Genomic DNA, 16520 nt, shown 5'->3' with positions numbered 1-16520 from the left:
CATAAACGACAGATCCAATAAAGGGTTGACATCCAAAATATATAAAGAGCTCACACACCTCAACAAACAAAAAGCAAATAATCCAATTAAAAAATGGGCAGAGGAGCTGAACAGACAGTTTTCCAAAGAAGAAATTCAGGTGACCAACAGACACATGAAATGATGCTCCACATCTCTTGTCATCAGAGAAAAACCACAATGAGATATCACCTTACACCAGTAAGGATTACCACCACCCAAAAGACAAACTACAACAAATGTTGGCAAGGTTGTGGTGAAAGGGGAACCCTCCTACACTGCTGGCGGGAATGTAAATTAGTTTAACCATTGTGGAAAGCAGTATAGAGGTTCCTCAAAAACCTCCAAATAGACATACCATTTGACCCAGGAATTCCACTTCTAGGAATTTACCCTAAGAATGCAGCATCACAGTTTAAAAAAGACAGATGCACCCCTGTTTATCACAGCACTATTTACAATAGCCAAGGTATGGAAGCAACCTAAGTGTCCATCAGTAGATGAATGGATAAAGAAGATGTGGTACATATGTACAATGGAATATTATTCAACCATAAGAAGAAAACAAATCCTACCATTTGTAACAACATGGTTGGAGCTAGAGGGTATTATGTTCAGTGAAATAAGCCAGGCAGGAAAGACAAGTATCAAATGATTTCACTCATATGTGGAGTATAAGAACAAAGAAAAACTGAAGGAACAAAACAGCAGCAGAATCACAGAACCCAAGAATTGACTAACAGTTACCAAAGGGAAAGGGACTAGGGAGGATGGGTGGGAAGGAAGGTATAAGGGTGGGGAAATAGAAAGGGGGAATTACGATTATCATGTATAATATAGGGGGTGGGCATGGGAGAGCTGTGCAACACAGAGAAGACAAGTAGTGATTTTACAGCATCTTAGTATGCTGATGGACAGTGACTGTAATGGGGGGGTGTGTGGGGTGACTTGGTGAAGGGGGAGCCTAGTAAATAAAATATTCTTTATGTAATTATAGATTAATGATTTAAATTTTTTTTAATTACACAATAAAAAAAGAAACAGAGATCAAGCAATATATGGAGACAAATGAAAAGAACAGCACAATGCACCAACTTCTGTGGGAGGTGGCAAAGGCAGTTCTAAGAGGAAGGTATAGAGCAATCCAGGCCCATTTAAGGAAGGAAGAAAAATCCCAAATGAACAGTCTATATTCACAATTATTGAAAATGGAAAAAGAACAAATGAGGCCCAAAGTCAGTAGAAGGAAGGACATAATAAAGATCAGAGAAGAAATATATAAAATAGAGAAGAGTAAAAGAACAGAAAAAAATTAATGAAACCAAGACCTGGTTCTTTGAAAAAATAAACAAAATATATAAACCTTTTTCCAGCCTTATCAGGAAAAAAAGAGAATCTACACCCATAAACAGAATCAGAAGTGAGAAAGGAAAAATCATGATCAACACCACAGAAATACAAATAATTATTAGAGAGTACTGTGAAATATTATATGCTAATAAACTGGATAATCTAGAATAAATGGACAACTTTTGAAAAAAATACAACTTCCAAGACTGACCCAGGAAGAAACAGTAAATCTGAACAAACCAATTACCAGCAATGAAATTGAATTGGTAATCAAAAAACTACTCAAGAACAAAACTCCTGGACTAAATGGCTTCACCACTGAATTTTATCAGACATTTAGAAAGGACACAATACCCATTCTCCCTAAATTTTTCCAAGAAACAGAAGCAAAGGAAATACTTCCAAACTCATTCTATGAAGCCAGCATCACTCTAATACCAAAACCAGGCAAAGACACCACAAAAAAGAAAACTACAGACCAATATTCCTGATGAACATAGATGCAAAAATACTCAACAAAATATTAGCAAGCCAAATTCAAAAATACATTAAAATGATCATCCATCATGATCAAGTAGGATTTATTCCAGGGATGCAAGGATTGTACAACATTCGAAAATCCATCAACATCATCCACCACATCAAGAACAAGAAGGACAAAAACCACATGATCATCTCCATAGACGCTGAAAAAGCATTGACAAAATTCAGCATCCATTCATGATAAAAACTCTCAACAAAATGGGTATAGAGGGCCTGTACCTCAACATAATAAAGGCCATATATGAAAGACCCACATCCAACATCATACTTAACAGCAAGAAGCTGAAAACTTTTCCTCTAAGAGTGGGAACAAGACAAGGGTGCCTGCTCTCCCTGCTTTTGTTCAACATAGTACTGGAGGTCCTAGCCACGGCAATCAGACAACACAAAGAAATAAAAGGCATCCAGATTTGTAAGGAGGAAGCAAAACTGTCACTGTTTGCAGATGACATGATATTGTACATAAAAAACCCTAAAGAATCCACTCCAAAACTATTAGATCTAAAATCTGAATTCAGCAAAGTTGCAAGATACAAAATTAATACACAGAAATCTGTTGTATTCCTACACACTAATGATGAACTAGCAGTAAGAGAAATAAGGAAAATAATTCCATTCACAATTACATCAAAAAGAATAAAACACCTAGGAATAAACCTAACCAAGGAAGTGAAAGATGTATACCCTGAAAACTACAAGACACTCTTGAGAAAAATTAACAAGAACACTAACAAGTGGAAATTCATCCCATGTTCTTGGGTAGGAAGAATTGATTTTGTCAAAATGGACATCATGCCTGAAACAATCTACAGATTCAATGTAATCCCTATTAAAATACCAACAGCATTCTTCAACTAAGTGGAACAAATAGTTCCAAAATTCATATGGAATCTCAAAAGCCCCCAAATAGCCAAAGCAATCCTGAGAAGGAAGAATAAAGCAGGGGGGACTATGCTCCCCAACTTCAAGCTCTACTACAAAGTCACAGTAATCAAGACAATTTGCTACTGGCACAAGAACAGACCATATATCAATGTAACAGACTAGAGAGCCCAGATATAAACCCACACATATATGTCCAATTAATACATGGTAAAGGAGCCATCGACATGCAATGGGAAAATGACAGCATCTTCAACAGCTAGTGTTGGCAAAACTGGATAGCTGTATGTAAGAGAATGAAACTGGATTACTGTCTTATTCCATACCCCAAAGTAAACTCGAAATGGATCAAAGACCTGAATGTAAGTCATGAAACCATAAAACTCTTAGAAGAAAACATAAGCAAAACTCTCTTGAACATAACATGAGCAATTTTTCCATGAACATACCTCCTTGGGCAAGAGAAACAAAAGTAAAAATGAACACATGGGACTATATCAAACTAAAAAGCTTCTGTACAACAAAGGATACCATCAGTAGAACAAAAAGGCATCCTACAGTGTGGGAGAATATATTCATAAATGGCATACCTGTTAAGGGGTTGACATCCAAAATAATAAAGAGCTCATGTGCCTCGACAGTCATAAAGCAAATAACCCTATTAAAAAATGGGCAGAGGATCTGAACAGACTCTTCTCCAAAGAAGAAATTCAGATGGCCAACAGGCACATGAAAAGATGCTGCACACTGCTAATCATCAGAGAGAAATGCAAATTAAAACCACAATGAGATATATCACCTCACACAAGTTAGCATGGCCAACATCCAAAAGACAAACAGCAACAAATACCGGCGAGGATGTGGAAAGAGGATGTAGGGAACCCTCCTACACTGTTGGTGGGTATGTAACTTAGTTCAACTATTGTGGAAAGCAGTATGGAGGTTCCTCAGAAAACTAAAAATAGAAATATCATTTGATCCAGGAATTCTACTCCTAGGAATTTACCCTAAGAAAGCAGGATCACCCATTCAAAAAGACATATTATCGCAGTACTATTTACAATAGCCAAGATATGCAAGCAACCTAAGCGTCCATCAGTGGATGAATGGATAAAGAGGTGGTACATATACAATGGAATATTATTCAGCCATAAGAAGGAAACAAATCCTACCATCTGCAACAACACGGATGGAGCTAAAGGGTATTATGCTCAGTGAAATAAGCCAGGTGGAGAAAGACAAGTTCCAAATGATTTTCCTCATCTGTGGAGTGTAACAACAAAGCAAAAACTGGAGGAACAAAACAGCAGCAGACTCACAGACTCCAAGAATGGACTAACAGTTATCGAAGGGAAAGGGACTGGGGAGGATGGGTGTGAAGGGAGGGAGAAGGGGAATAAGGGGCATTATGATTAGCACACACAACGTAGAGGGGTGGGGGGCACGGGGAAGGCAGTATAGCACAAAGAAGACAAGGAGTGACTCTGTAGCATCTTACTACGCTGATGGACAGTGACTGCAAAGGAGTATGTGGTGGGGACTTGATAATAAGGGGAATGTGGTAACCACAATGTTGCTCATGTAAAACCTGAGCATAAGATTGTGTATCAAAGATACCTTATTTTAAAAAAAAGATTCAGGAATCTGCCCATTAGTGAAGTTTTTAATGACCTGAGACATGATGGAACATCACCTCCAAAGGCTGGAATGAATTATTGCATCTCACACAATGACTGGTACACCTACTCAGGTTCTGGTAGGAAAATATTCCACACCTGGAAAAGTTTCTACAACCCATTTACTGAGTGATGAAAAAGGCTGCCAACTTTGACAGGGCTCAGAACAGGAAAGGGCTCTGCAGCAGGGCAGGCCTGCCTCTTAAGGCAAACAATCTAACAGATCTTGTGATATTAGAGGCATATATGGTGGGAGGAGTTACCCAGTGGGATTGATGTAAGTCCCAGTAAAAGAATAACAATGTAGACTCTAGAATTCTAGAGTAAGTCCATGACATCAGCAGTACAGAATTTTATACCATTAAAGGAAAAAACTATCCCTCAAAAGGTGGTATATTAACACATCGGAATATTATTCAGCCTTAAAAAGGAAGGAAAATCTGACACATGCTGAAAAATGGATGAACCTTGAGGACATTATACTAAGCAACATAAACCAGACACAAAAGGACAAACACTGTGTGATTCCAGCTTTATAAGGTATCTAGAATAGCCAAATTCATAGAGATGTGGTGTAGAATGGTGGTTGCCAGAGTCAGGGAAGAGGGGAGAATGGCAAGTTACTGTTTAATGGGGACAGAGTTTCAATTTTATAGGATGAAAAGAGTTCTGGAGGTGGATGCCAAGCACACGCTGGGTCTTCAGCAGATCTGAGGATCCCTGAGTTTAGGGAACTCCAATCTTTTAAAGAGGCTCTAGGCAAACCCTGCTCAAACTTTGTCCCAGAGGGGACACTAACTTTATTATGCTGGATGGCAAACAAACCTGCCCTTGCCTCAGAGGGAGACCCTGTCTGTCTTCCAAAGTTAGTTGCTGTACAAACATCCTGGAACAGATAATCTGGAACAAAAGCTGCCAGCGTCTCTGCTCACAAGACAGGCAGTACAAATATGGGAGACCCACATAGAATTGCTTCCCAACAATATTGTAATAAGATGTGCATTGAAAAAAATGTATGTAAATGATTACAGATCAGGCCAAAGATTAAGTCCCTTTGACTGTTCCCCTGCACCCAGACCAGAGGTGGTCATTATTTTTTGGGTACATTCCTCTCCAGACTGTTAGCTGTACAATTGCAACTAACTAATATGTGCACCTCTATACACCTATAATGTACATAGTATATATACATATAATACGGTGTATGTGTCTATAAAGTGAGAGACTGAGAGAAAGAGTGATTTTCAGGAGTACAGTATGAAATATGAGTTAAATACATGACTTCCTATCCCCCATTCATTCTGCATCTCACTGTTTTCACTTAGCAGTCTTGGTATTTCTTTCCTTCCTTCTTTACTTGTCCCTACATGCACACAGATCCTCTTTTGTCTGATCTACACAGTGAGGTACGGCATGGATATACTACAGTTGAATTAAACAATCCTCTTTTGCATGTGTTCAGTTTGTGCTGTTTTTTGGTTTGGAGGTGGGTTTTTTGGTGGTTTTTTTTGTGTGTGTGTGTGTGTTTGCTGTTATGAATAGTGCCTCAATGACCATTGTCAAACAGGTATTTTTATACTTTTTATACGTTTGTGCAAAACTTCCCTCCGGTGGATTCCAAGGAGAAGAATTGCTGCCAAATTGCCCTCCAAAAATATTGGACCAGTTACTGCACCAGTAGTTTATGAGTGCCCACTTCCCCATGAACTTGCCAACATTGTACATTATTGTTCATTTTAATTTCCATCAGTTGGAGGGGAGAGAAAAATGACATCCTGTTGGGGTTTTAATTTGCATTTCTCTGATCTCTAGTGAGGCTGAGAATATTTCATACCTCACTTCTTAGGTCACCATATCTTATTAACACTTTGGCACCAGGAGCTGCAATGGGCAAGTTCAGTGTAGTATTTCATTTTATTCTCACAGCCCATGCCTGGTATGTTGGTGAGGAAGGAGCCACTATTTTTCCCTTTTTCCCATGTGACAGATGAGTAAGCTGAGATTTTAAAAAGTTATCAGCACCTTGGAGTCACACATCTAGTAAACACATGTGGCATCAAACGCCCCTCCAACGAGTCGCACAACATCTGTTGTTTTCTTCCTTAGTAAGAAGCACCCAGACTGGGGAGGGCGCAGCGATGCCTTGGCTCCCAACCTTCTTTGTAAGACATGAAAACCAAGTGAAAGATCTTAGCAGTGAGCTGTACACACAAGTTGAGGGGCAGAGCTACTCCTACAAAGCTCCTTGAAAGGACAATGACCTGCCTGGCCCTTTGCCCACCCTCCTTCCTCCTGACACTGGGAGGCGGAAACTGCATGGCCATGCTGTGCCCCTGAGGCAGATCTGAGATGCAAAGGAGGTTCTAAAACAGGTGGAATAGAAAAATGAAAGGAAACCAAGCCATTGATAGCATCATGAGGCCTGCTCTCTTCCACCCTAGACTATTTATTTCTGCATTTCACATCACATCAGTGAGAAATGACAGCTCTGCTATTCTATTACTGAGATAGCCATGGAGCTAGGACTTGAACCAAAGCCAAGCCCATGACGTTCTTGACCTTTAAACAATGCTGAATCACTGCTTCTTACACTGTCAACACTCTCCACATAAAATGGATGCTATTACTACAGTAGGCACTGTCAGTGGCCATCAAAGACTGGGAAAAACCTTGCCCTTAGCTATTCCTTGGGACAACTGGAGTTGCACTGTTCTGCTTCCAAGTCAGAACAACTTCAATCTCCTAACAGAAACAGAAAAGGTAGGGCATGTGAAAAAGAAAAGTCGACATAGCCTAATACTGCATAACTTCCCATGTTGATAGTATCTACATGGGGGAGTATGTATTTATAGAAAAGAACAACATGGCAAATGTTTAAAACAAAAGTTCCTATCCTGGCTTTACTACTGTACTTGCTATGTGATGTAGAATAGTCTTATCATTTCTCTCACCTCCCTTTTCTCACATGTTAATAAAATAGACCTTTGTGCCACAGGCTTGTGATGAGAGTCCAGTGAGGAAATACACAGAAAAAATTCTTGAAAAATAAACACTTCTCTGGACACAGAAGGAATCACTATCTCAACATTGAATTCCCAGTGTACATGTGCACCATGCATGGAGAGCCTTGTGGTTATCATTATCATATTGTAGTGACCCCAATTTCCTCTCTCTTTTTAATCCATCATGGCACAGGAGACCCCACAAGACACAGCACCAATGTCAAAACAGAGCAACATTGTCCCAGAGAAGGGTAGGTGTGCCTGTATGTGTGTTTTTAAGATTTATCCTTTTCTTGTTAAGTTTCCTGTGTTTCATGCAAAGGATTGCTGAATATTCATCGATTTACCAGGTATCCACAAGTACGCTATTAGAAATGCATTGCTTATCTATATTTCTGAAATGTTGGAATAATTCAGTGTTGATCCTTTGCAAGATAGGTTTGCTACCTTTAAACTGAAGTGACAATAACACCCCAGTGTCTTCAGTTTCTCTCAAGTCCTGCTTATATCCTTGGTGTCGCTGACAAACCAAAGACTGCCTGTGAGAATCCTGTATGTCACCATTAAATTGAAAAAGGCCAGAAATACCGAAATCTCACTTCTGGTAGGGGACAGAAGCAAGGAGAAAGCAAACCGCTTGTTATTCATGAATCACTCTAGCCTGCCATGATAAATACCCCCAGCCTCGTTCTCCTCTTCTTCAGACTCATAATTTTCTCTCTGAAGGTGTCTCACCTGCACAGGAAGAACTGGGCTGGAGGGATGCTAGTAAAAATGATTTTTAAAGCCTCTTAAAATGCCAAAGGCTGTGTGTGGCTTACAGGCCCTGCTTTTTGCATACAGCCACATCATGTCCAATTAATCTCAGCAGACCGGGGAGAGGGGCCTAAAACAGCATGTCACATGTGGTCTGGGGTTTCGTGACAACCTAGCAATATTAAGAGAAAATGAAATAAATACTCAAGGAGAGAGCTTCTTTTGAAAGATTCAAGCAGCAGTTCCAGATTTGGGCTTACACAGCAACATTAACAATACAGATCCATTACCCAAATGTAGATTCTGCATATAAGGTTGGGAATATTCATGCCATTTCTACAAAAAAGGCTAGAATGGTGTACTATTTGGAATGAAATACAGCAGTGCAAAAATGACCAGTAAAAGGTGACTTCAAGGTGTTTATCGTGGATTTCCCAGTGTCCTTTCATTGTTTCCAGGTTGCTGTTTCACCAGCACTGACAGGCAATGCTATGTGACAGGTTGGCAAACAATTTTACTGTTTTCCTCTCTCTCCTTATGAATGATAGTTATAGGCTAAGAATTGCATTTGCTTCCGCTTTCTGACACAGTTATCTTACTGGGCGTGGATTAAATGTAGATCTGGGTGTTGAGAGACATTTACATAAGTGCTGTTTGTGAACAGGGAGGCCAGTTCTTCTATTATCGCCAGAACATTTAAATCTTAATGATGGGCATTGTTGTCTAAAAGACAGTGTTTTTCCTGCTGAGAAACTGCATTAGATTCAAGAAACGGAGCTCATTTCCATTCTCTCAGCAGTCTCTCTAGAAATGACATGCAGTGCTTGAAACTGTTTATTTCCAAATTCAGGCCTCCCTCGCATCAGTCATCAGCTTCAATTACCAGTTTTCCGGAGCTAAGCCATCAGGCAGTCTGACACCGGGGTCCGGCCTAATTCCCACCTTCTCCAGAGTCAAGAGCATAATGTGCGGATGAAAAGGTGCAAAATAGCCTGGACTTCATTAGCATGCAGGGCCTGGCTGTTCATTTGCTGGCTGCGAATGGAAGTTCTGACACTCGGAGGTGGCTGCAAAATGAGAAAAGGCCTCTTCAGGGGAGATGGGGTCCTCAGTGGTGAGGAAAGGTCATCAAAAAGACAGCCACTGCTCTCGCTCCCTGCTCTCCAGGACTGCTTATTGATTCCAGGGACACCTCATTACATGCCGGATCAACATATTATTGCCATGTTCTGGGACTGAATTGTTTACAAGTGTCTTTATCACTGGCAAAGGCCGGCCTGGCGATGCATGACTACATTCATTTGGCTGTGACCCGCCAATTATGTGTTATCCGATATGTTGCTGGGTATCTTGATCTTTGCCCAGGTCTCCTTCTGACATCAACATAGTCCCATTTACTACTTCTTTCTAACCAATCTTTGGGAAAGTAGCCATTAGCCTGTCAGTGTGTAAGTGTATGTGTGTGTTCTCTGTTACAGGAAATCTGAACACCCTCTCTCCATTGCTTGCTATGCATAAGGTTCATAAGCAGTTGGAAGAAAGAAATTTTCTCTCTCTTTGTGTTTCACACACACACACACACACACACCATTTTTTATGGCAGGAGAACCTGCACAATTTGCAATTAGTATGCATGGCAGACAGCATAATGTGGCTTGTTACCGAGTTCCCTCTGCTTACATATAGGCCCTACGAGAGAGCTGTCATATTTTATTTAGGCATAGCTACTGCAAACCACTGCACAGGACCATTTTAATCTTTCATTACAGACACTTCTATGGCTCCATAAAAGAAAGAGTGGAATAGCAACTTGATTAAAAACGCACTAAAGAGACAGCAACCTACCCCTCTCCCCAAAAAGTGGAGACAAAGCCACAGTTTTGAACTGAGTGTATTCTGCCATGCAAACCTGATTTCCATTCCCTCCAATGACATGACCTTAGCAATGTTGTGTATTGACAACTTCCATTTATTATTATGAATATTGCTTGGGAAAGGCTGACAGCCAAACATCTCAACCAAATATTCTGGTGGGATGGCTCTTTAATGAGTAGTCTTTCAGTGGGGTTGTAGCAAAGCAAATGCAAGAAATTTGCCTTTACTTTTCCTGGAAGAATACATCCTTGACAATGGGCATAGACTATAATGAGTGAAATGAGACTCAAGAATCAAGCTGCATTCAGAAAGGTGACATCTGTGAGTGCATTTGTTTACAGCACCTTCTGTGATTGGTGTAGTATTTACCTTTAACTCTCTCTAGGCATTTTTTTCCTCTCCATTTTATGAAGAGCTTTGTTGAGTTACTCGAGTTCTTTTTGTTCTCTTTGAAATCCCTAGGTCCTGGTACCCTGAAAAAATGACTAAATCAAAAAACTTCAATAAAAACCCTTCATCAGGGTGCTTCAGGCCAATCAAAGAGTCAGTGGAGAGATGTTTGCTCCCCCAAGTGTTTAAAGACTGAAAATTCTGCAGTGCCATCAACACACCAACAATTTTTGGAAGAGAAGATGGTGGGAAGGATTACTCCTGATTTTTCTTTTTTTTTTTTGAGACATGATTGTATGTTGGGAAGTTTGGTCAAGGGGTAAATACTAAACAAGTGGGGACTGTTTACCAAGGGTTACATCTGAGGAGCAAGTCTGAGTGTAGTTGGAATTCAGAGAATGCCAGAAAAGATGACTCTCAATAACTGGTAGTCATCCAAAAGAAAAGGTGTCTCTTCACACACTACAGGAGAGACTGTAGCAATGAAGCCATAGGAAGTCCCAGTCAACAGGCAATTTGGGTTTGATGTTCTAGGCAGAAGGAAGAGCTCCATCCAGGGGCTTCTGCCAGGTTTTATAACCAGCTCCTCTCTTATTTCAACAGTAAAAATTAATGCCTTTCCAGTATAGCTCTAGAACCTCATCTTCTTTACGAGTCCCCCAAAGTGGCCAAGAGATTCTCTTCAATTAACAGGATGGCCACTGGCATCTCTGAATTTCTTCTCCATGTTTAGGAATCACATGTGCCTATGTATATTTACTGACCATGGAAAATGCATACACACAGTGTGCAAGGACAGTGATGGGGCAAAATGATGAGATGATAACTAACAAAAAAGAACCTGGTTTTAGCAGCCACTTATTACATATAACCTTGTGTCAGGGAACTTTCTAAAAACAGTGTACATTTGCTTGTTTATTTCAACAGCCCTGTGACTCAGGTACTGATTGCTATGCCCACTTTCCAGGTGAGGAAACCTTTCGACACATCTAACAGAGTTTTCAAATATGCTCAAGGTCATAAGGCTAGTGACAGAGGCAGAATTTAGACCCAGGGGTGACCCATGGCAGGGTCCATGCTCTATTCTGCTTCCCCTAGAGCCATCATCCACACAAATTTCCAGAATCCCAACAAACCACATTTTCTGCATGCCAGGCAACATCAATGCACAAGAAGTTGCTGGTCATGATAATATGTGGAACCCATACCTTTTACACGTGTAACATCCTTAGCCATGAGGTAGGCTGAAGCAAGCCTTCTTTGATTAACATAATAAAGCTTTGATCCAAAAGGGCAATTCAGGGCATTTAATTAAAAACTGAAGTGGAAGTTGTTCAGGGAACTATAGAAGTGCCTCCACTTGTCACTAGGAGCAAAAGAAAGTCTTGTCAATCTTTGGCACTTATACTCATCCAGTTGTCTGTTGATAATCCCTTAGTGGTTCTACTAAAACACAACAACACTTAGTTCTGTGGACACCATGGGCCAGTTTTCCCACAGGGTTGATCTGCCTTTGGAAACATAGTGATTAAGGGCCCAGTCACAGTGCAGCAGACTGGATCCCAGAGAGTTGGGAGATGTCCATCTGCTGACTGCACACACATGCAAACATGCTCATAGGTTCTGGGATCTGCCCATGGCTCCTATTTTCATTTTTCTCTGCTGTCCTTGAAAGTACTAGCCACCTCCTAATGCCCAGCATTATTCAGAATGTCTCCTAGACAACCAGCCTGGATGAAATGAAGGTATGTGACTTGTCCATAGGGACCCTTCCTCCTCAGTTCTCCTTCTTCAGCATGAGCCAGATCTAATCTTCCAACACATTCATGCTGCCCCTGTTTCTTCTGTGACAGAAAAAGAAACTGCTCTTATCCATTGATTTGCACTAAGATATCAGAGATTCCCACCTCCCTTCTTCCCATTCCACCTCCAATACGTAGAGCAAGGGAATGGTGATCACGGGAGAGGGGTGGTGTTTGGGAAGGGGAAGACTTCGGATGACCTAGCCCAGTCACAGACATAGCCATTCCTGCATGTAGATGTGTGTGTCACCTAAGCCTCACTTAGGCTGAGAAGATTTCAGAATTATTCAATTTGCAGAATATGCAGTTGAGGACTCCAGATAAATTTATGGATAAGCTCTACTCTTCTAGATCTTAGCCCAAGGGCATATGCATGCTGGTCAGTCCCTCCACCCAGCCCTTATTTCTGTATCCTTTCTTTGTCTTTGCACAGATACACACTGTACAAAGTGCTCTTGGAACTCTAATCTACTTTTCTGCTGTCAAAGAGCCTACAACAAGCAGCAACAAAGTGTCACAAGGAAGTAAATGACTAAGGACAAAATAACAAGTGTGTGGAGTAAGAAAGATGCCTGTGGAGTTCAGATTGGGCTACAAGACCCCAGTGAACTAACACAATGGCATGGCTTCCTATGTGAAATAGGATAGGAGTGTGTTTTGGAATTTGAGTAAGTGGAAAGGGATGGGCAGGCAGGACAGACACCATACAAATATGGCCTCCATCAGTTCCTCCCATTCCTTTACACACATGCAGTGCCTCCCATCAACAGAAGGAGCCTGTTTCCCCTCCTCTGGACCTGGGCAGACCTTGTGACATGTTTTCACCAACAGACTGAGCTGGGAGTGATATTTGAGACTTCTGGATGCACAGGCCTTAAAAGGACTAGCAGCTTCCTCTTCCTCCTTCATGGAGCCCAGCTGCCATTCTGTAGGGAAGTCCAGCCTGGGCTTCTGAATAATTGGAGGCCACAGGAAGAGAGGCCCTGGAGGATGAGAGACCAACTTGGTGGTCCCACATGAATAGGCCCTGCTGACACTCCGTGGTGGAGAAGCATCCAGCAAGTCCATCATGAATTTCTGACTCATGGAGTTGTGGGAAATAATAAGTTGTTTCAAGGCACCAGGTTTTGGGGTGGTTGGCTAAGCAACAGTCAATAACTGATACAGTGGGATACAGCAGAGTAACAATGGATGGGTTGCTTTCCAGATGAAAGAATGACAAATAAAATGAGAATGAATTCTCGTGGTATTTGGGGAGCCTTACACTGGGTAAACCAATCTGGCTACAGCAGGCATTTCAGATCAGCAACTAGAATACAGATTGATAAGCGGGGCCCAAATAACTTTAATGTGGCAAGGTGATCTTCAAGTCTATTCACTGATGCCCTCTGTAGCAGGTGCTGTCAGTGTTCTGTCTGCAGACCCTTGCCCTTGCACTTTAATGTGCACCAACTCAATGTGCAAACATTCGCACCTGCAGTTCATTGACTTTTTGGTCCCCAAAGCCCACTCTGCTTATCAACAGGTCAAAGATGCTGGGGAAGTAATGTCCATGAAGAGTAATCCTCAGTTAATATCAGGTGGGGATTGGTGTATAAATACCCCGGTTCAGGGGACCTTACTCTTAGGCAGGTGTTCTACACTATGTCCCAGAGTTCCCTCGGTAGAATTAAATCCCAGTCACCCACAATGGTAACTTGCTTTAAAATGCCTCCTCCACTGGTACTTTGTGAGATCACTGTCCAATAAGCTGCTTGGTTTTGGGGACACCCAAACTAAGACACTCTTGTTGGACAGTTAAGAAAAATAAAGCCAGGATGCAGATTACTTTGGGTGAGTGCTGGAACAATGTGAAACAAAACAGGGCATATTTATATAGGGTATATTGTAGGATATATGCTAAAAAGAGGCTTGCCTAAATATTCACTGCTATCAGGAGATACTAGTCTATTAAAAGGCTTAGAATAAACTTTGAAGATTATTTTCACTTTTTAAAAATTACCTCATTTTATGTCATTTTACTTTGTTATCTAGGAGTATCATAAAAAAAAACGAATCAAAATATGCATTTTTTTCAAACAAAATAGAAATTTATTTCTCTCCATGTAACAGTCCAGGTGAGAGGACAGACTGTGCTCCAGGAAGACATCTTGTGAACCCAAGTCATTAGGGGAGCTTTGTCATCTCCAACATGTGGCTTTTGTTAGCATCATTCCCACCCAGGAAGAGAGAACAGGAAAGTGCAAGTGAAGAGAAGACAATTCGTCCCATCACTTCTGCCTCCATTCCCCTGGGGAGAACTTTGTCACATGTGCTCCATGCAGCTGAAAAGGAGGCTGGGAAGTATAGTCCAGCTGTGCAGCCCTGTGCCCAGCAGAAAAAGAATAATTTGGTGAGAAGTGGCAGATGGCAGACAGGAGTCCCTGACGCAGGGAGATCAGGTGATTGCCCAAGTGCCTGCAGGTGGGTAGTGGACAAATAGAACCATAAGCCTTCTGCCCACCATTTTTTTTTTCTAGCTACACACCGATTCCAACCAGACTGTGGCATGGCTCAGACATCATGCTTAACAGTCTAATATTCTATAGGGTCCGTCTCTGCTCACCAGAGTCAGGAAAGCAGAATAAGCCCTAGGAACTCTCTTCAAGTTCAGTCTATACTAGGCTGTTAGATTGGACTAGGTCCACAATCCCAGTTGCCCATGGCCTTCCTTTTAAGCAGAGCCAGCCAGCCTCAACAGACAACTCATGCTGTCCCTTGGTACATACTTTTAAAAATAATAATAATGGTATCTTTCTCAAGGAACTTTAATGCCAGACACCAGAACAGTGTCTTAAAAAATACATGTACCTAGAACAGCAGCAGTGTGAAGGGCACTCCTAGAGTTAGGGGAAGCTTGACTTGTCAGTCGTGATCACGACTCTTGGCAAGGGAGGGAGGGGAAAGAACCATGTGGTTGGCTGACAACCATGATGATCACAGACATTTTACAATAATCTGAAGACTCTGGCCTTATTTCTGTGGCTTGCAATTAGGCTAAGTGCTGAAGCTCTTTCCTTTTGAACCTAATATCAGGGATGGAGAGAGCCGCCCAGCTTCAGCACCCAGAAAGCTCACTTAGACATCAAAATAGAGGAAAATGAGAGCAGACAGATTTATCTAAGTGAATCTGTTCATAACTTTTACATACTAACCCATATTTTTGAAACTCAGCTTTTGACTAGATTTGTTTCTTTTTAAGAGCAACAGAAGCAAATGGACAGAATTTGTTTATTGGAAGAATTTATTTAATGGCCCTACACTGTTCTCTCTCAATTTTTAAAAATCCTTTTATCCTCTATAGAGATAGCACTGAGTTTTCAAATCATTATTTCGCACCACAGCCGTAACTTTTCCCAACATTGAAGCTGTGTTTCTCTTACTATTAGGTTGGAAATAACCAGCTTAAGTTTTGTTTAAGCTATGACATCACCTATTACTATATTTCCAATACTTTTAGTGCAAGTGTACGTGAGTAGCTGTTACCTCTGATTTGAACTCTACATAGTAAGGAAGGATTCTCTCCAACAATTTCTGGTAATGCTCAGCAAACTTTCCTCCAAATATAGACCTCAGACTCATTTAGGAGACTGTGTTGAAAATATGTGTCTAATCACCAAGAAGCCAAGCATTTATCAAGATAATCCTTCCAAACTCATCAACTTAAATGGTTTCCAGGCAGCTTTTCTGGAGAGGACTCATTAGTAAAAAAAAGAAGAAAATAACTCAAAATTTCAGTGTTTTGTGGCTTTTCTTACATAGTCAAAAACATAATCAGAGTCCCCTGCCTTTTTGTTTAATAGCCATTTTCTGCCCATATACTGCCTTGAAAAATAGTCAAACAAATGTAAAGAAGATAAATATCAAGCATAAACAAACTACTGCCAAAGGGAATAGGTTGCAAGCATAAAAATGAGTAACATCAGAGCTGCATATTAAGAAACTGAATATGTGGGTGTTTAAAATTAGAATAGTCCCCAAAAGAATTGATAATGTTCCATTTAAGAAATGTTTTCTTATCATTCCACTGGCAAGAATTGTGAATCAAAATCATAAATTAATAAAAAGATGCAGAGACTCCCACCCAATCATAAATAACAGAGATGATTTGTATGTTTATAAAAGCCTGAAAGACCTGGCACAGTCTATAGTTCTACTGGAAAAAAATCTAATGAAATGCAAGAAGA

The sequence above is a fragment of the Manis pentadactyla genome, chromosome 5 (genome assembly GCF_030020395.1).
Source record: "Manis pentadactyla isolate mManPen7 chromosome 5, mManPen7.hap1, whole genome shotgun sequence".
Lineage (NCBI taxonomy): Eukaryota > Metazoa > Chordata > Mammalia > Pholidota > Manidae > Manis > Manis pentadactyla.
The sequence above is the reverse complement of the archived record's forward strand: the minus strand, read 5'-3'. Positions refer to the sequence as shown.